At 43.2% G+C, this 17,344-nt stretch overlaps 1 protein-coding gene and 39 non-coding genes across 40 annotated transcripts in view; all 40 read left to right on the top strand.

Annotated features, from left to right (window-relative positions):
• slc16a3a (solute carrier family 16 member 3a) overlaps positions 1–17,344 on the top strand; it is a 242,377-nt gene that overhangs the window by 72,880 nt on the left and 152,153 nt on the right. The gene's annotated exons all lie outside the window — the stretch shown is intronic.
• On the top strand, positions 179–251 carry trnak-cuu (transfer RNA lysine (anticodon CUU)). Its single transcript has one exon. It is a non-coding gene; the product is annotated as a tRNA-Lys (tRNA).
• Positions 541–613, top strand: trnak-cuu (transfer RNA lysine (anticodon CUU)). The gene has a single exon. It is a non-coding gene; the product is annotated as a tRNA-Lys (tRNA).
• On the top strand, positions 1,259–1,331 carry trnak-cuu (transfer RNA lysine (anticodon CUU)). The gene has a single exon. It is a non-coding gene; the product is annotated as a tRNA-Lys (tRNA).
• On the top strand, positions 1,977–2,049 carry trnak-cuu (transfer RNA lysine (anticodon CUU)). The gene has a single exon. It is a non-coding gene; the product is annotated as a tRNA-Lys (tRNA).
• trnak-cuu (transfer RNA lysine (anticodon CUU)) lies at positions 2,339–2,411 on the top strand. Its single transcript has one exon. It is a non-coding gene; the product is annotated as a tRNA-Lys (tRNA).
• trnak-cuu (transfer RNA lysine (anticodon CUU)) lies at positions 2,695–2,767 on the top strand. Its single transcript has one exon. It is a non-coding gene; the product is annotated as a tRNA-Lys (tRNA).
• trnak-cuu (transfer RNA lysine (anticodon CUU)) lies at positions 3,057–3,129 on the top strand. Its single transcript has one exon. It is a non-coding gene; the product is annotated as a tRNA-Lys (tRNA).
• On the top strand, positions 3,413–3,485 carry trnak-cuu (transfer RNA lysine (anticodon CUU)). The gene has a single exon. It is a non-coding gene; the product is annotated as a tRNA-Lys (tRNA).
• On the top strand, positions 4,493–4,565 carry trnak-cuu (transfer RNA lysine (anticodon CUU)). The gene has a single exon. It is a non-coding gene; the product is annotated as a tRNA-Lys (tRNA).
• trnak-cuu (transfer RNA lysine (anticodon CUU)) lies at positions 4,856–4,928 on the top strand. The gene has a single exon. It is a non-coding gene; the product is annotated as a tRNA-Lys (tRNA).
• Positions 5,218–5,290, top strand: trnak-cuu (transfer RNA lysine (anticodon CUU)). The gene has a single exon. It is a non-coding gene; the product is annotated as a tRNA-Lys (tRNA).
• trnak-cuu (transfer RNA lysine (anticodon CUU)) lies at positions 5,574–5,646 on the top strand. Its single transcript has one exon. It is a non-coding gene; the product is annotated as a tRNA-Lys (tRNA).
• trnak-cuu (transfer RNA lysine (anticodon CUU)) lies at positions 5,936–6,008 on the top strand. Its single transcript has one exon. It is a non-coding gene; the product is annotated as a tRNA-Lys (tRNA).
• Positions 6,292–6,364, top strand: trnak-cuu (transfer RNA lysine (anticodon CUU)). The gene has a single exon. It is a non-coding gene; the product is annotated as a tRNA-Lys (tRNA).
• Positions 6,655–6,727, top strand: trnak-cuu (transfer RNA lysine (anticodon CUU)). Its single transcript has one exon. It is a non-coding gene; the product is annotated as a tRNA-Lys (tRNA).
• Positions 7,017–7,089, top strand: trnak-cuu (transfer RNA lysine (anticodon CUU)). The gene has a single exon. It is a non-coding gene; the product is annotated as a tRNA-Lys (tRNA).
• On the top strand, positions 7,373–7,445 carry trnak-cuu (transfer RNA lysine (anticodon CUU)). Its single transcript has one exon. It is a non-coding gene; the product is annotated as a tRNA-Lys (tRNA).
• Positions 7,729–7,801, top strand: trnak-cuu (transfer RNA lysine (anticodon CUU)). The gene has a single exon. It is a non-coding gene; the product is annotated as a tRNA-Lys (tRNA).
• Positions 8,091–8,163, top strand: trnak-cuu (transfer RNA lysine (anticodon CUU)). The gene has a single exon. It is a non-coding gene; the product is annotated as a tRNA-Lys (tRNA).
• Positions 8,447–8,519, top strand: trnak-cuu (transfer RNA lysine (anticodon CUU)). The gene has a single exon. It is a non-coding gene; the product is annotated as a tRNA-Lys (tRNA).
• Positions 8,809–8,881, top strand: trnak-cuu (transfer RNA lysine (anticodon CUU)). The gene has a single exon. It is a non-coding gene; the product is annotated as a tRNA-Lys (tRNA).
• On the top strand, positions 9,165–9,237 carry trnak-cuu (transfer RNA lysine (anticodon CUU)). Its single transcript has one exon. It is a non-coding gene; the product is annotated as a tRNA-Lys (tRNA).
• trnak-cuu (transfer RNA lysine (anticodon CUU)) lies at positions 9,528–9,600 on the top strand. The gene has a single exon. It is a non-coding gene; the product is annotated as a tRNA-Lys (tRNA).
• trnak-cuu (transfer RNA lysine (anticodon CUU)) lies at positions 9,890–9,962 on the top strand. The gene has a single exon. It is a non-coding gene; the product is annotated as a tRNA-Lys (tRNA).
• trnak-cuu (transfer RNA lysine (anticodon CUU)) lies at positions 10,246–10,318 on the top strand. The gene has a single exon. It is a non-coding gene; the product is annotated as a tRNA-Lys (tRNA).
• Positions 10,602–10,674, top strand: trnak-cuu (transfer RNA lysine (anticodon CUU)). Its single transcript has one exon. It is a non-coding gene; the product is annotated as a tRNA-Lys (tRNA).
• trnak-cuu (transfer RNA lysine (anticodon CUU)) lies at positions 10,964–11,036 on the top strand. The gene has a single exon. It is a non-coding gene; the product is annotated as a tRNA-Lys (tRNA).
• Positions 11,320–11,392, top strand: trnak-cuu (transfer RNA lysine (anticodon CUU)). The gene has a single exon. It is a non-coding gene; the product is annotated as a tRNA-Lys (tRNA).
• trnak-cuu (transfer RNA lysine (anticodon CUU)) lies at positions 11,682–11,754 on the top strand. Its single transcript has one exon. It is a non-coding gene; the product is annotated as a tRNA-Lys (tRNA).
• trnak-cuu (transfer RNA lysine (anticodon CUU)) lies at positions 12,395–12,467 on the top strand. Its single transcript has one exon. It is a non-coding gene; the product is annotated as a tRNA-Lys (tRNA).
• Positions 12,751–12,823, top strand: trnak-cuu (transfer RNA lysine (anticodon CUU)). The gene has a single exon. It is a non-coding gene; the product is annotated as a tRNA-Lys (tRNA).
• On the top strand, positions 13,113–13,185 carry trnak-cuu (transfer RNA lysine (anticodon CUU)). Its single transcript has one exon. It is a non-coding gene; the product is annotated as a tRNA-Lys (tRNA).
• Positions 13,831–13,903, top strand: trnak-cuu (transfer RNA lysine (anticodon CUU)). Its single transcript has one exon. It is a non-coding gene; the product is annotated as a tRNA-Lys (tRNA).
• trnak-cuu (transfer RNA lysine (anticodon CUU)) lies at positions 14,549–14,621 on the top strand. The gene has a single exon. It is a non-coding gene; the product is annotated as a tRNA-Lys (tRNA).
• Positions 14,911–14,983, top strand: trnak-cuu (transfer RNA lysine (anticodon CUU)). The gene has a single exon. It is a non-coding gene; the product is annotated as a tRNA-Lys (tRNA).
• On the top strand, positions 15,267–15,339 carry trnak-cuu (transfer RNA lysine (anticodon CUU)). The gene has a single exon. It is a non-coding gene; the product is annotated as a tRNA-Lys (tRNA).
• On the top strand, positions 15,629–15,701 carry trnak-cuu (transfer RNA lysine (anticodon CUU)). The gene has a single exon. It is a non-coding gene; the product is annotated as a tRNA-Lys (tRNA).
• On the top strand, positions 15,985–16,057 carry trnak-cuu (transfer RNA lysine (anticodon CUU)). The gene has a single exon. It is a non-coding gene; the product is annotated as a tRNA-Lys (tRNA).
• Positions 17,065–17,137, top strand: trnak-cuu (transfer RNA lysine (anticodon CUU)). The gene has a single exon. It is a non-coding gene; the product is annotated as a tRNA-Lys (tRNA).

The raw sequence follows: 17,344 nt of genomic DNA, 5'->3' as shown, positions 1-17,344 counted from the left end.
TTGCAAAAGCTGTGGCGGTGGAGGACCACTTTTGGTATTGTAATATTTGAGCATTGTTTTGAGAACTTTTTCTAACCTTAGGTGCTAACACAGGTAAACCAATAACCTAACGGCACATGGAAATGGGGGTCACGGCCAGAATAGGTTGCGCCCGTCTACTATGGCAACACCCTTCAGTGCCCGGCTAGCTCAGTCGGTAGAGCATGAGACTCTTAATCTCAGGGTCGTGGGTTCGAGCCCCACGTTGGGCGTCCAAACTTTATATGATAATAAGGAAAAGACTGCTGGAACATTATAATGCCGAAGGAAAACCTCAAAATCCAATCTCTATGTAATTTCACAGAAATAATGCTTATTTGCAAAAGCTGTGGCGGTTCATTTGCAGGACCACTTTTGGTATTGTAATATTTGAGCATTGTTTTGAGAACTTTTTGTAACCCTAGCTGCTAACACAGGTAAACCAATACCTTCACAGCACATGTAAATAAGGGTCCCCGCAAGAATAGGTTGCGCCCGTCTACTATGGCAACACCCTTCAGTGCCCGGCTAGCTCAGTCGGTAGAGCATGAGACTCTTAATCTCAGGGTCGTGGGTTCGAGCCCCACGTTGGGCGTCCAAACTTTATATGATAATAAGTAAAAGACTAATGGAACATTATAATGCCGAAGGAAAACCTCAAAATCCAATCTCTATGTAATTTCACAGAAATAATGCTTATTTGCAAAAGCTGTGGCGGTGGAGGACCACTTTTGGTATTGTAATATTTGAGCATTGTTTTGAGACCTTTTTCTAACCTTAGGTGCTAACACAGGTAAACCAATAATCTAACGGCACATGGAAATGGGGGTCACGGCCAGAATAGGTTGCGCCCGTCTACTATGGCAACACCCTTCAGTGCCCGGCTAGCTCAGTCGGTAGAGCATGAGACTCTTAATCTCAGGGTCGTGTGTTCGAGCCCCACGTTGGGCGTCCAAACTTTATATGATAATAAGTAAAAGACTAATGGAACATTATAATGCCGAAGGAAAACCTCAAAATCCAATCTCTATGTAATTTCACAGAAATAATGCTTATTTGCAAAAGCTGTGGCGGTTCATTTGCAGGACCACTTTTGGTATTGTAATATTTGAGCATTGTTTTGAGAACTTTTTCTAACCTTAGGTGCTAACACAGGTAAACCAATAACCTAACGGCACATGGAAATGGGGGTCACGGCCAGAATAGGTTGCGCCCGTCTACTATGGCAACACCCTTCAGTGCCCGGCTAGCTCAGTCGGTAGAGCATGAGACTCTTAATCTCAGGGTCGTGGGTTCGAGCCCCACGTTGGGCGTCCAAACTTTATATGATAATAAGGAAAAGACTGCTGGAACATTATAATGCCGAAGGAAAACCTCAAAATCCAATCTCTATGTAATTTCACAGAAATAATGCTTATTTGCAAAAGCTGTGGCGGTTCATTTGCAGGACCACTTTTGGTATTGTAATATTTGAGCATTGTTTTGAGAACTTTTTGTAACCCTAGCTGCTAACACAGGTAAACCAATACCTTCACAGCACATGTAAATAAGGGTCCCCGCAAGAATAGGTTGCGCCCGTCTACTATGGCAACACCCTTCAGTGCCCGGCTAGCTCAGTCGGTAGAGCATGAGACTCTTAATCTCAGGGTCGTGGGTTCGAGCCCCACGTTGGGTGTCCAAACTTTATATGATAATAAGTAAAAGACTAATGGAACATTATAATGCCGAAGGAAAACCTCAAAATCCAATCTCTATGTAATTTCACAGAAATAATGCATTTTTGCAAAAGCTCTGGCGGTGGAGGACCACTTTTGGTATTGTAATATTTGAGCATTGTTTTGAGAACTTTTTCTAACCTTAGGTGCTAACACAGGTAAACCAATAACCTAACGGCACATGGAAATGGGGGTCACGGCCAGAATAGGTTGCGCCCGTCTACTATGGCAACACCCTTCAGTGCCCGGCTAGCTCAGTCGGTAGAGCATGAGACTCTTAATCTCAGGGTCGTGGGTTCGAGCCCCACGTTGGGCGTCCAAACTTTATATGATAATAAGGAAAAGACTGCTGGAACATTATAATGCCGAAGGAAAACCTCAAAATCCAATCTCTATGTAATTTCACAGAAATAATGCTTATTTGCAAAAGCTGTGGCGGTTCATTTGCAGGACCACTTTTGGTATTGTAATATTTGAGCATTGTTTTGAGAACTTTTTGTAACCCTAGCTGCTAACACAGGTAAACCAATACCTTCACAGCACATGTAAATAAGGGTCCCCGCAAGAATAGGTTGCGCCCGTCTACTATGGCAACACCCTTCAGTGCCCGGCTAGCTCAGTCGGTAGAGCATGAGACTCTTAATCTCAGGGTCGTGGGTTCGAGCCCCACGTTGGGCGTCCAAACTTTATATGATAATAAGTAAAAGACTAATGGAACATTATAATGCCGAAGGAAAACCTCAAAATCCAATCTCTATGTAATTTCACAGAAATAATGCTTATTTGCAAAAGCTGTGGCGGTGGAGGACCACTTTTGGTATTGTAATATTTGAGCATTGTTTTGAGAACTTTTTCTAACCTTAGGTGCTAACACAGGTAAACCAATAATCTAACGGCACATGGAAATGGGGGTCACGGCCAGAATAGGTTGCGCCCGTCTACTATGGCAACACCCTTCAGTGCCCGGCTAGCTCAGTCGGTAGAGCATGAGACTCTTAATCTCAGGGTCGTGGGTTCGAGCCCCACGTTGGGCGTCCAAACTTTATATGATAATAAGGAAAAGACTGCTGGAACATTATAATGCCGAAGGAAAACCTCAAAATCCAATCTCTATGTAATTTCACAGAAATAATGCTTATTTGCAAAAGCTGTGGCGGTTCATTTGCAGGACCACTTTTGGTATTGTAATATTTGAGCATTGTTTTGAGAACTTTTTGTAACCCTAGCTGCTAACACAGGTAAACCAATACCTTCACAGCACATGTAAATAAGGGTCCCCGCAAGAATAGGTTGCGCCCGTCTACTATGGCAACACCCTTCAGTGCCCGGCTAGCTCAGTCGGTAGAGCATGAGACTCTTAATCTCAGGGTCGTGGGTTCGAGCCCCACGTTGGGCGTCCAAACTTTATATGATAATAAGTAAAAGACTAATGGAACATTATAATGCCGAAGGAAAACCTCAAAATCCAATCTCTATGTAATTTCACAGAAATAATGCTTATTTGCAAAAGCTGTGGCGGTGGAGGACCACTTTTGGTATTGTAATATTTGAGCATTGTTTTGAGAACTTTTTCTAACCTTAGGTGCTAACACAGTTAAACCAATAACATCACGGCACATGGAAATGTGGGTCCCCGCAAGAATAGGTTGCGCCCGTCTACTATGGCAACACCCTTCAGTGCCCGGCTAGCTCAGTCGGTAGAGCATGAGACTCTTAATCTCAGGGTCGTGGGTTCGAGCCCCACGTTGGGCGTCCAAACTTTATATGATAATAAGGAAAAGACTGCTGGAACATTATAATGCCGAAGGAAAACCTCAAAATCCAATCTCTATGTAATTTCACAGAAATAATGCTTATTTGCAAAAGCTGTGGCGGTTCATTTGCAGGACCACTTTTGGTATTGTAATATTTGAGCATTGTTTTGAGAACTTTTTCTAACCCTAGCTGCTAACACAGGTAAACCAATAACCTCACGGCACATGGAAATGTGGGTCCCCGCAAGAATAGGTTGCGCCCGTCTACTATGGCAACACCCTTCAGTGCCCGGCTAGCTCAGTCGGTAGAGCATGAGACTCTTAATCTCAGGGTCGTGTGTTCGAGCCCCACGTTGGGCGTCCAAACTTTATATGATAATAAGTAAAAGACTAATGGAACATTATAATGCCGAAGGAAAACCTCAAAATCCAATCTCTATGTAATTTCACAGAAATAATGCTTATTTGCAAAAGCTGTGGCGGTTCATTTGCAGGACCACTTTTGGTATTGTAATATTTGAGCATTGTTTTGAGAACTTTTTGTAACCCTAGCTGCTAACACAGGTAAACCAATACCTTCACAGCACATGTAAATAAGGGTCCCCGCAAGAATAGGTTGCGCCCGTCTACTATGGCAACACCCTTCAGTGCCCGGCTAGCTCAGTCGGTAGAGCATGAGACTCTTAATTTCAGGGTCGTGGGTTCGAGCCCCACGTTGGGCGTCCAAACTTTATATGATAATAAGTAAAAGACTAATGGAACATTATAATGCCGAAGGAAAACCTCAAAATCCAATCTCTATGTAATTTCACAGAAATAATGCTTATTTGCAAAAGCTGTGGCGGTGGAGGACCACTTTTGGTATTGTAATATTTGAGCATTGTTTTGAGAACTTTTTCTAACCTTAGGTGCTAACACAGTTAAACCAATAACCTCACGGCACATGGAAATGTGGGTCCCCGCAAGAATAGGTTGCGCCCGTCTACTATGGCAACACCCTTCAGTGCCCGGCTAGCTCAGTCGGTAGAGCATGAGACTCTTAATCTCAGGGTCGTGGGTTCGAGCCCCACGTTGGGCGTCCAAACTTTATATGACAATAAGGAAAAGACTGATGGAACATTATAATGCCGAAGGAAAACCTCAAAAATCCATTCTCTATGTAATTTCACAGAAATAATGCTTATTTGCAAAAGCTGTGGCGGTTCATTTGCAGGACCACTTTTGGTATTGTAATATTTGAGCATTGTTTTGAGAACTTTTTCTAACCTTAGGTGCTAACACAGGTAAACAAATACGTTCACAGCACATGTAAATAAGGGTCACGGCCAGAATAGGTTGCGCCCGTCTACTATGGCAACACCCTTCAGTGCCCGGCTAGCTCAGTCGGTAGAGCATGAGACTCTTAATCTCAGGGTCGTGGGTTCGAGCCCCACGTTGGGCGTCCAAACTTTATATGATAATAAGGAAAAGACTGCTGGAACATTATAATGCCGAAGGAAAACCTCAAAATCCAATCTCTATGTAATTTCACAGAAATAATGCTTATTTGCAAAAGCTGTGGCGGTTCATTTGCAGGACCACTTTTGGTATTGTAATATTTGAGCATTGTTTTGAGAACTTTTTGTAACCCTAGCTGCTAACACAGGTAAACCAATACCTTCACAGCACATGTAAATAAGGGTCCCCGCAAGAATAGGTTGCGCCCGTCTACTATGGCAACACCCTTCAGTGCCCGGCTAGCTCAGTCGGTAGAGCATGAGACTCTTAATCTCAGGGTCGTGGGTTCGAGCCCCACGTTGGGCGTCCAAACTTTATATGATAATAAGTAAAAGACTAATGGAACATTATAATGCCGAAGGAAAACCTCAAAATCCAATCTCTATGTAATTTCACAGAAATAATGCTTATTTGCAAAAGCTGTGGCGGTGGAGGACCACTTTTGGTATTGTAATATTTGAGCATTGTTTTGAGAACTTTTTCTAACCTTAGGTGCTAACACAGGTAAACCAATAATCTAACGGCACATGGAAATGGGGGTCACGGCCAGAATAGGTTGCGCCCGTCTACTATGGCAACACCCTTCAGTGCCCGGCTAGCTCAGTCGGTAGAGCATGAGACTCTTAATCTCAGGGTCGTGGGTTCGAGCCCCACGTTGGGCGTCCAAACTTTATATGATAATAAGTAAAAGACTAATGGAACATTATAATGCCGAAGGAAAACCTCAAAATCCAATCTCTATGTAATTTCACAGAAATAATGCTTATTTGCAAAAGCTGTGGCGGTTCATTTGCAGGACCACTTTTGGTATTGTAATATTTGAGCATTGTTTTGAGAACTTTTTGTAACCCTAGCTGCTAACACAGGTAAACCAATACCTTCACAGCACATGTAAATAAGGGTCCCCGCAAGAATAGGTTGCGCCCGTCTACTATGGCAACACCCTTCAGTGCCCGGCTAGCTCAGTCGGTAGAGCATGAGACTCTTAATCTCAGGGTCGTGGGTTCGAGCCCCACGTTGGGCGTCCAAACTTTATATGATAATAAGTAAAAGACTAATGGAACATTATAATGCCGAAGGAAAACCTCAAAATCCAATCTCTATGTAATTTCACAGAAATAATGCTTATTTGCAAAAGCTGTGGCGGTGGAGGACCACTTTTGGTATTGTAATATTTGAGCATTGTTTTGAGAACTTTTTCTAACCTTAGGTGCTAACACAGTTAAACCAATAACCTCACGGCACATGGAAATGTGGGTCCCCGCAAGAATAGGTTGCGCCCGTCTACTATGGCAACACCCTTCAGTGCCCGGCTAGCTCAGTCGGTAGAGCATGAGACTCTTAATCTCAGGGTCGTGGGTTCGAGCCCCACGTTGGGCGTCCAAACTTTATATGACAATAAGGAAAAGACTGATGGAACATTATAATGCCGAAGGAAAACCTCAAAAATCCATTCTCTATGTAATTTCACAGAAATAATGCTTATTTGCAAAAGCTGTGGCGGTTCATTTGCAGGACCACTTTTGGTATTGTAATATTTGAGCATTGTTTTGAGAACTTTTTCTAACCTTAGGTGCTAACACAGGTAAACAAATACGTTCACAGCACATGTAAATAAGGGTCACGGCCAGAATAGGTTGCGCCCGTCTACTATGGCAACACCCTTCAGTGCCCGGCTAGCTCAGTCGGTAGAGCATGAGACTCTTAATCTCAGGGTCGTGGGTTCGAGCCCCACGTTGGGCGTCCAAACTTTATATGATAATAAGGAAAAGACTGCTGGAACATTATAATGCCGAAGGAAAACCTCAAAATCCAATCTCTATGTAATTTCACAGAAATAATGCTTATTTGCAAAAGCTGTGGCGGTTCATTTGCAGGACCACTTTTGGTATTGTAATATTTGAGCATTGTTTTGAGAACTTTTTGTAACCCTAGCTGCTAACACAGGTAAACCAATACCTTCACAGCACATGTAAATAAGGGTCCCCGCAAGAATAGGTTGCGCCCGTCTACTATGGCAACACCCTTCAGTGCCCGGCTAGCTCAGTCGGTAGAGCATGAGACTCTTAATCTCAGGGTCGTGGGTTCGAGCCCCACGTTGGGCGTCCAAACTTTATATGATAATAAGTAAAAGACTAATGGAACATTATAATGCCGAAGGAAAACCTCAAAATCCAATCTCTATGTAATTTCACAGAAATAATGCTTATTTGCAAAAGCTGTGGCGGTGGAGGACCACTTTTGGTATTGTAATATTTGAGCATTGTTTTGAGAACTTTTTCTAACCTTAGGTGCTAACACAGGTAAACCAATAATCTAACGGCACATGGAAATGGGGGTCACGGCCAGAATAGGTTGCGCCCGTCTACTATGGCAACACCCTTCAGTGCCCGGCTAGCTCAGTCGGTAGAGCATGAGACTCTTAATCTCAGGGTCGTGGGTTCGAGCCCCACGTTGGGCGTCCAAACTTTATATGATAATAAGTAAAAGACTAATGGAACATTATAATGCCGAAGGAAAACCTCAAAATCCAATCTCTATGTAATTTCACAGAAATAATGCTTATTTGCAAAAGCTGTGGCGGTGGAGGACCACTTTTGGTATTGTAATATTTGAGCATTGTTTAGAGAACTTTTTTTAACCTTAGGTGCTAACACAGGTAAACCAATAACCTAACGGCACATGGAAATGGGGGTCACGGCCAGAATAGGTTGCGCCCGTCTACTATGGCAACACCCTTCAGTGCCCGGCTAGCTCAGTCGGTAGAGCATGAGACTCTTAATCTCAGGGTCGTGGGTTCGAGCCCCACGTTGGGCGTCCAAACTTTATATGATAATAAGGAAAAGACTGCTGGAACATTATAATGCCGAAGGAAAACCTCAAAATCCAATCTCTATGTAATTTCACAGAAATAATGCTTATTTGCAAAAGCTGTGGCGGTTCATTTGCAGGACCACTTTTGGTATTGTAATATTTGAGCATTGTTTTGAGAACTTTTTGTAACCCTAGCTGCTAACACAGGTAAACCAATACCTTCACAGCACATGTAAATAAGGGTCCCCGCAAGAATAGGTTGCGCCCGTCTACTATGGCAACACCCTTCAGTGCCCGGCTAGCTCAGTCGGTAGAGCATGAGACTCTTAATCTCAGGGTCGTGGGTTCGAGCCCCACGTTGGGCGTCCAAACTTTATATGATAATAAGTAAAAGACTAATGGAACATTATAATGCCGAAGGAAAACCTCAAAATCCAATCTCTATGTAATTTCACAGAAATAATGCTTATTTGCAAAAGCTGTGGCGGTGGAGGACCACTTTTGGTATTGTAATATTTGAGCATTGTTTTGAGAACTTTTTCTAACCTTAGGTGCTAACACAGGTAAACCAATAATCTAACGGCACATGGAAATGGGGGTCACGGCCAGAATAGGTTGCGCCCGTCTACTATGGCAACACCCTTCAGTGCCCGGCTAGCTCAGTCGGTAGAGCATGAGACTCTTAATCTCAGGGTCGTGGGTTCGAGCCCCACGTTGGGCGTCCAAACTTTATATGATAATAAGGAAAAGACTGCTGGAACATTATAATGCCGAAGGAAAACCTCAAAATCCAATCTCTATGTAATTTCACAGAAATAATGCTTATTTGCAAAAGCTGTGGCGGTTCATTTGCAGGACCACTTTTGGTATTGTAATATTTGAGCATTGTTTTGAGAACTTTTTGTAACCCTAGCTGCTAACACAGGTAAACCAATACCTTCACAGCACATGTAAATAAGGGTCCCCGCAAGAATAGGTTGCGCCCGTCTACTATGGCAACACCCTTCAGTGCCCGGCTAGCTCAGTCGGTAGAGCATGAGACTCTTAATCTCAGGGTCGTGGGTTCGAGCCCCACGTTGGGCGTCCAAACTTTATATGATAATAAGTAAAAGACTAATGGAACATTATAATGCCGAAGGAAAACCTCAAAATCCAATCTCTATGTAATTTCACAGAAATAATGCTTATTTGCAAAAGCTGTGGCGGTGGAGGACCACTTTTGGTATTGTAATATTTGAGCATTGTTTTGAGAACTTTTTCTAACCTTAGGTGCTAACACAGTTAAACCAATAACCTCACGGCACATGGAAATGTGGGTCCCCGCAAGAATAGGTTGCGCCCGTCTACTATGGCAACACCCTTCAGTGCCCGGCTAGCTCAGTCGGTAGAGCATGAGACTCTTAATCTCAGGGTCGTGGGTTCGAGCCCCACGTTGGGCGTCCAAACTTTATATGACAATAAGGAAAAGACTGATGGAACATTATAATGCCGAAGGAAAACCTCAAAAATCCATTCTCTATGTAATTTCACAGAAATAATGCTTATTTGCAAAAGCTGTGGCGGTTCATTTGCAGGACCACTTTTGGTATTGTAATATTTGAGCATTGTTTTGAGAACTTTTTCTAACCTTAGGTGCTAACACAGGTAAACAAATACGTTCACAGCACATGTAAATAAGGGTCACGGCCAGAATAGGTTGCGCCCGTCTACTATGGCAACACCCTTCAGTGCCCGGCTAGCTCAGTCGGTAGAGCATGAGACTCTTAATCTCAGGGTCGTGGGTTCGAGCCCCACGTTGGGCGTCCAAACTTTATATGATAATAAGGAAAAGACTGCTGGAACATTATAATGCCGAAGGAAAACCTCAAAATCCAATCTCTATGTAATTTCACAGAAATAATGCTTATTTGCAAAAGCTGTGGCGGTTCATTTGCAGGACCACTTTTGGTATTGTAATATTTGAGCATTGTTTTGAGAACTTTTTGTAACCCTAGCTGCTAACACAGGTAAACCAATACCTTCACAGCACATGTAAATAAGGGTCCCCGCAAGAATAGGTTGCGCCCGTCTACTATGGCAACACCCTTCAGTGCCCGGCTAGCTCAGTCGGTAGAGCATGAGACTCTTAATCTCAGGGTCGTGGGTTCGAGCCCCACGTTGGGCGTCCAAACTTTATATGATAATAAGTAAAAGACTAATGGAACATTATAATGCCGAAGGAAAACCTCAAAATCCAATCTCTATGTAATTTCACAGAAATAATGCTTATTTGCAAAAGCTGTGGCGGTGGAGGACCACTTTTGGTATTGTAATATTTGAGCATTGTTTTGAGAACTTTTTCTAACCTTAGGTGCTAACACAGGTAAACCAATAATCTAACGGCACATGGAAATGGGGGTCACGGCCAGAATAGGTTGCGCCCGTCTACTATGGCAACACCCTTCAGTGCCCGGCTAGCTCAGTCGGTAGAGCATGAGACTCTTAATCTCAGGGTCGTGGGTTCGAGCCCCACGTTGGGCGTCCAAACTTTATATGATAATAAGTAAAAGACTAATGGAACATTATAATGCCGAAGGAAAACCTCAAAATCCAATCTCTATGTAATTTCACAGAAATAATGCTTATTTGCAAAAGCTGTGGCGGTGGAGGACCACTTTTGGTATTGTAATATTTGAGCATTGTTTAGAGAACTTTTTTTAACCTTAGGTGCTAACACAGGTAAACCAATAACCTAACGGCACATGGAAATGGGGGTCACGGCCAGAATAGGTTGCGCCCGTCTACTATGGCAACACCCTTCAGTGCCCGGCTAGCTCAGTCGGTAGAGCATGAGACTCTTAATCTCAGGGTCGTGGGTTCGAGCCCCACGTTGGGCGTCCAAACTTTATATGATAATAAGGAAAAGACTGCTGGAACATTATAATGCCGAAGGAAAACCTCAAAATCCAATCTCTATGTAATTTCACAGAAATAATGCTTATTTGCAAAAGCTGTGGCGGTTCATTTGCAGGACCACTTTTGGTATTGTAATATTTGAGCATTGTTTTGAGAACTTTTTGTAACCCTAGCTGCTAACACAGGTAAACCAATACCTTCACAGCACATGTAAATAAGGGTCCCCGCAAGAATAGGTTGCGCCCGTCTACTATGGCAACACCCTTCAGTGCCCGGCTAGCTCAGTCGGTAGAGCATGAGACTCTTAATCTCAGGGTCGTGGGTTCGAGCCCCACGTTGGGCGTCCAAACTTTATATGATAATAAGTAAAAGACTAATGGAACATTATAATGCCGAAGGAAAACCTCAAAATCCAATCTCTATGTAATTTCACAGAAATAATGCTTATTTGCAAAAGCTGTGGCGGTGGAGGACCACTTTTGGTATTGTAATATTTGAGCATTGTTTTGAGAACTTTTTCTAACCTTAGGTGCTAACACAGGTAAACCAATAATCTAACGGCACATGGAAATGGGGGTCACGGCCAGAATAGGTTGCGCCCGTCTACTATGGCAACACCCTTCAGTGCCCGGCTAGCTCAGTCGGTAGAGCATGAGACTCTTAATCTCAGGGTCGTGGGTTCGAGCCCCACGTTGGGCGTCCAAACTTTATATGATAATAAGGAAAAGACTGCTGGAACATTATAATGCCGAAGGAAAACCTCAAAATCCAATCTCTATGTAATTTCACAGAAATAATGCTTATTTGCAAAAGCTGTGGCGGTTCATTTGCAGGACCACTTTTGGTATTGTAATATTTGAGCATTGTTTTGAGAACTTTTTGTAACCCTAGCTGCTAACACAGGTAAACCAATACCTTCACAGCACATGTAAATAAGGGTCCCCGCAAGAATAGGTTGCGCCCGTCTACTATGGCAACACCCTTCAGTGCCCGGCTAGCTCAGTCGGTAGAGCATGAGACTCTTAATCTCAGGGTCGTGGGTTCGAGCCCCACGTTGGGCGTCCAAACTTTATATGATAATAAGTAAAAGACTAATGGAACATTATAATGCCGAAGGAAAACCTCAAAATCCAATCTCTATGTAATTTCACAGAAATAATGCTTATTTGCAAAAGCTGTGGCGGTGGAGGACCACTTTTGGTATTGTAATATTTGAGCATTGTTTTGAGAACTTTTTCTAACCTTAGGTGCTAACACAGTTAAACCAATAACCTCACGGCACATGGAAATGTGGGTCCCCGCAAGAATAGGTTGCGCCCGTCTACTATGGCAACACCCTTCAGTGCCCGGCTAGCTCAGTCGGTAGAGCATGAGACTCTTAATCTCAGGGTTGTGGGTTCGAGCCCCACGTTGGGCGTCCAAACTTTATATGACAATAAGGAAAAGACTGATGGAACATTATAATGCCGAAGGAAAACCTCAAAAATCCATTCTTTATGTAATTTCACAGAAATAATGCTTATTTGCAAAAGCTGTGGCGGTGGAGGACCACTTTTGGTATTGTAATATTTGAGCATTGTTTTGAGAACTTTTTCTAACCTTAGGTGCTAACACAGGTAAACCAATAATCTAACGGCACATGGAAATGGGGGTCACGGCCAGAATAGGTTGCGCCCGTCTACTATGGCAACACCCTTCAGTGCCCGGCTAGCTCAGTCGGTAGAGCATGAGACTCTTAATCTCAGGGTCGTGGGTTCGAGCCCCACGTTGGGCGTCCAAACTTTATATGATAATAAGTAAAAGACTAATGGAACATTATAATGCCGAAGGAAAACCTCAAAATCCAATCTCTATGTAATTTCACAGAAATAATGCTTATTTGCAAAAGCTGTGGCGGTGGAGGACCACTTTTGGTATTGTAATATTTGAGCATTGTTTTGAGAACTTTTTCTAACCTTAGGTGCTAACACAGGTAAACCAATAACCTAACGGCACATGGAAATGGGGGTCACGGCCAGAATAGGTTGCGCCCGTCTACTATGGCAACACCCTTCAGTGCCCGGCTAGCTCAGTCGGTAGAGCATGAGACTCTTAATCTCAGGGTCGTGGGTTCGAGCCCCACGTTGGGCGTCCAAACTTTATATGATAATAAGGAAAAGACTGCTGGAACATTATAATGCCGAAGGAAAACCTCAAAATCCAATCTCTATGTAATTTCACAGAAATAATGCTTATTTGCAAAAGCTGTGGCGGTTCATTTGCAGGACCACTTTTGGTATTGTAATATTTGAGCATTGTTTTGAGAACTTTTTGTAACCCTAGCTGCTAACACAGGTAAACCAATACCTTCACAGCACATGTAAATAAGGGTCCCCGCAAGAATAGGTTGCGCCCGTCTACTATGGCAACACCCTTCAGTGCCCGGCTAGCTCAGTCGGTAGAGCATGAGACTCTTAATCTCAGGGTCGTGGGTTCGAGCCCCACGTTGGGCGTCCAAACTTTATATGATAATAAGTAAAAGACTAATGGAACATTATAATGCCGAAGGAAAACCTCAAAATCCAATCTCTATGTAATTTCACAGAAATAATGCTTATTTGCAAAAGCTGTGGCGGTGGAGGACCACTTTTGGTATTGTAATATTTGAGCATTGTTTTGAGACCTTTTTCTAACCTTAGGTGCTAACACAGGTAAACCAATAATCTAACGGCACATGGAAATGGGGGTCACGGCCAGAATAGGTTGCGCCCGTCTACTATGGCAACACCCTTCAGTGCCCGGCTAGCTCAGTCGGTAGAGCATGAGACTCTTAATCTCAGGGTCGTGTGTTCGAGCCCCACGTTGGGCGTCCAAACTTTATATGATAATAAGTAAAAGACTAATGGAACATTATAATGCCGAAGGAAAACCTCAAAATCCAATCTCTATGTAATTTCACAGAAATAATGCTTATTTGCAAAAGCTGTGGCGGTTCATTTGCAGGACCACTTTTGGTATTGTAATATTTGAGCATTGTTTTGAGAACTTTTTCTAACCTTAGGTGCTAACACAGGTAAACCAATAACCTAACGGCACATGGAAATGGGGGTCACGGCCAGAATAGGTTGCGCCCGTCTACTATGGCAACACCCTTCAGTGCCCGGCTAGCTCAGTCGGTAGAGCATGAGACTCTTAATCTCAGGGTCGTGGGTTCGAGCCCCACGTTGGGCGTCCAAACTTTATATGATAATAAGGAAAAGACTGCTGGAACATTATAATGCCGAAGGAAAACCTCAAAATCCAATCTCTATGTAATTTCACAGAAATAATGCTTATTTGCAAAAGCTGTGGCGGTTCATTTGCAGGACCACTTTTGGTATTGTAATATTTGAGCATTGTTTTGAGAACTTTTTGTAACCCTAGCTGCTAACACAGGTAAACCAATACCTTCACAGCACATGTAAATAAGGGTCCCCGCAAGAATAGGTTGCGCCCGTCTACTATGGCAACACCCTTCAGTGCCCGGCTAGCTCAGTCGGTAGAGCATGAGACTCTTAATCTCAGGGTCGTGGGTTCGAGCCCCACGTTGGGTGTCCAAACTTTATATGATAATAAGTAAAAGACTAATGGAACATTATAATGCCGAAGGAAAACCTCAAAATCCAATCTCTATGTAATTTCACAGAAATAATGCATTTTTGCAAAAGCTCTGGCGGTGGAGGACCACTTTTGGTATTGTAATATTTGAGCATTGTTTTGAGAACTTTTTCTAACCTTAGGTGCTAACACAGGTAAACCAATAACCTAACGGCACATGGAAATGGGGGTCACGGCCAGAATAGGTTGCGCCCGTCTACTATGGCAACACCCTTCAGTGCCCGGCTAGCTCAGTCGGTAGAGCATGAGACTCTTAATCTCAGGGTCGTGGGTTCGAGCCCCACGTTGGGCGTCCAAACTTTATATGATAATAAGGAAAAGACTGCTGGAACATTATAATGCCGAAGGAAAACCTCAAAATCCAATCTCTATGTAATTTCACAGAAATAATGCTTATTTGCAAAAGCTGTGGCGGTTCATTTGCAGGACCACTTTTGGTATTGTAATATTTGAGCATTGTTTTGAGAACTTTTTGTAACCCTAGCTGCTAACACAGGTAAACCAATACCTTCACAGCACATGTAAATAAGGGTCCCCGCAAGAATAGGTTGCGCCCGTCTACTATGGCAACACCCTTCAGTGCCCGGCTAGCTCAGTCGGTAGAGCATGAGACTCTTAATCTCAGGGTCGTGGGTTCGAGCCCCACGTTGGGCGTCCAAACTTTATATGATAATAAGTAAAAGACTAATGGAACATTATAATGCCGAAGGAAAACCTCAAAATCCAATCTCTATGTAATTTCACAGAAATAATGCTTATTTGCAAAAGCTGTGGCGGTGGAGGACCACTTTTGGTATTGTAATATTTGAGCATTGTTTTGAGAACTTTTTCTAACCTTAGGTGCTAACACAGGTAAACCAATAATCTAACGGCACATGGAAATGGGGGTCACGGCCAGAATAGGTTGCGCCCGTCTACTATGGCAACACCCTTCAGTGCCCGGCTAGCTCAGTCGGTAGAGCATGAGACTCTTAATCTCAGGGTCGTGGGTTCGAGCCCCACGTTGGGCGTCCAAACTTTATATGATAATAAGGAAAAGACTGCTGGAACATTATAATGCCGAAGGAAAACCTCAAAATCCAATCTCTATGTAATTTCACAGAAATAATGCTTATTTGCAAAAGCTGTGGCGGTTCATTTGCAGGACCACTTTTGGTATTGTAATATTTGAGCATTGTTTTGAGAACTTTTTGTAACCCTAGCTGCTAACACAGGTAAACCAATACCTTCACAGCACATGTAAATAAGGGTCCCCGCAAGAATAGGTTGCGCCCGTCTACTATGGCAACACCCTTCAGTGCCCGGCTAGCTCAGTCGGTAGAGCATGAGACTCTTAATCTCAGGGTCGTGGGTTCGAGCCCCACGTTGGGCGTCCAAACTTTATATGATAATAAGTAAAAGACTAATGGAACATTATAATGCCGAAGGAAAACCTCAAAATCCAATCTCTATGTAATTTCACAGAAATAATGCTTATTTGCAAAAGCTGTGGCGGTGGAGGACCACTTTTGGTATTGTAATATTTGAGCATTGTTTTGAGAACTTTTTCTAACCTTAGGTGCTAACACAGTTAAACCAATAACATCACGGCACATGGAAATGTGGGTCCCCGCAAGAATAGGTTGCGCCCGTCTACTATGGCAACACCCTTCAGTGCCCGGCTAGCTCAGTCGGTAGAGCATGAGACTCTTAATCTCAGGGTCGTGGGTTCGAGCCCCACGTTGGGCGTCCAAACTTTATATGATAATAAGGAAAAGACTGCTGGAACATTATAATGCCGAAGGAAAACCTCAAAATCCAATCTCTATGTAATTTCACAGAAATAATGCTTATTTGCAAAAGCTGTGGCGGTTCATTTGCAGGACCACTTTTGGTATTGTAATATTTGAGCATTGTTTTGAGAACTTTTTCTAACCCTAGCTGCTAACACAGGTAAACCAATAACCTCACGGCACATGGAAATGTGGGTCCCCGCAAGAATAGGTTGCGCCCGTCTACTATGGCAACACCCTTCAGTGCCCGGCTAGCTCAGTCGGTAGAGCATGAGACTCTTAATCTCAGGGTCGTGTGTTCGAGCCCCACGTTGGGCGTCCAAACTTTATATGATAATAAGTAAAAGACTAATGGAACATTATAATGCCGAAGGAAAACCTCAAAATCCAATCTCTATGTAATTTCACAGAAATAATGCTTATTTGCAAAAGCTGTGGCGGTTCATTTGCAGGACCACTTTTGGTATTGTAATATTTGAGCATTGTTTTGAGAACTTTTTGTAACCCTAGCTGCTAACACAGGTAAACCAATACCTTCACAGCACATGTAAATAAGGGTCCCCGCAAGAATAGGTTGCGCCCGTCTACTATGGCAACACCCTTCAGTGCCCGGCTAGCTCAGTCGGTAGAGCATGAGACTCTTAATTTCAGGGTCGTGGGTTCGAGCCCCACGTTGGGCGTCCAAACTTTATATGATAATAAGTAAAAGACTAATGGAACATTATAATGCCGAAGGAAAACCTCAAAATCCAATCTCTATGTAATTTCACAGAAATAATGCTTATTTGCAAAAGCTGTGGCGGTGGAGGACCACTTTTGGTATTGTAATATTTGAGCATTGTTTTGAGAACTTTTTCTAACCTTAGGTGCTAACACAGTTAAACCAATAACCTCACGGCACATGGAAATGTGGGTCCCCGCAAGAATAGGTTGCGCCCGTCTACTATGGCAACACCCTTCAGTGCCCGGCTAGCTCAGTCGGTAGAGCATGAGACTCTTAATCTCAGGGTCGTGGGTTCGAGCCCCACGTTGGGCGTCCAAACTTTATATGACAATAAGGAAAAGACTGATGGAACATTATAATGCCGAAGGAAAACCTCAAAAATCCATTCTCTATGTAATTTCACAGAAATAATGCTTATTTGCAAAAGCTGTGGCGGTTCATTTGCAGGACCACTTTTGGTATTGTAATATTTGAGCATTGTTTTGAGAACTTTTTCTAACCTTAGGTGCTAACACAGGT

Source organism: Pungitius pungitius, chromosome 12 (assembly GCF_949316345.1).
Source record: "Pungitius pungitius chromosome 12, fPunPun2.1, whole genome shotgun sequence".
Taxonomy (NCBI): domain Eukaryota; kingdom Metazoa; phylum Chordata; class Actinopteri; order Perciformes; family Gasterosteidae; genus Pungitius; species Pungitius pungitius.
This window is presented reverse-complemented; position numbering and strand designations above follow the sequence as displayed.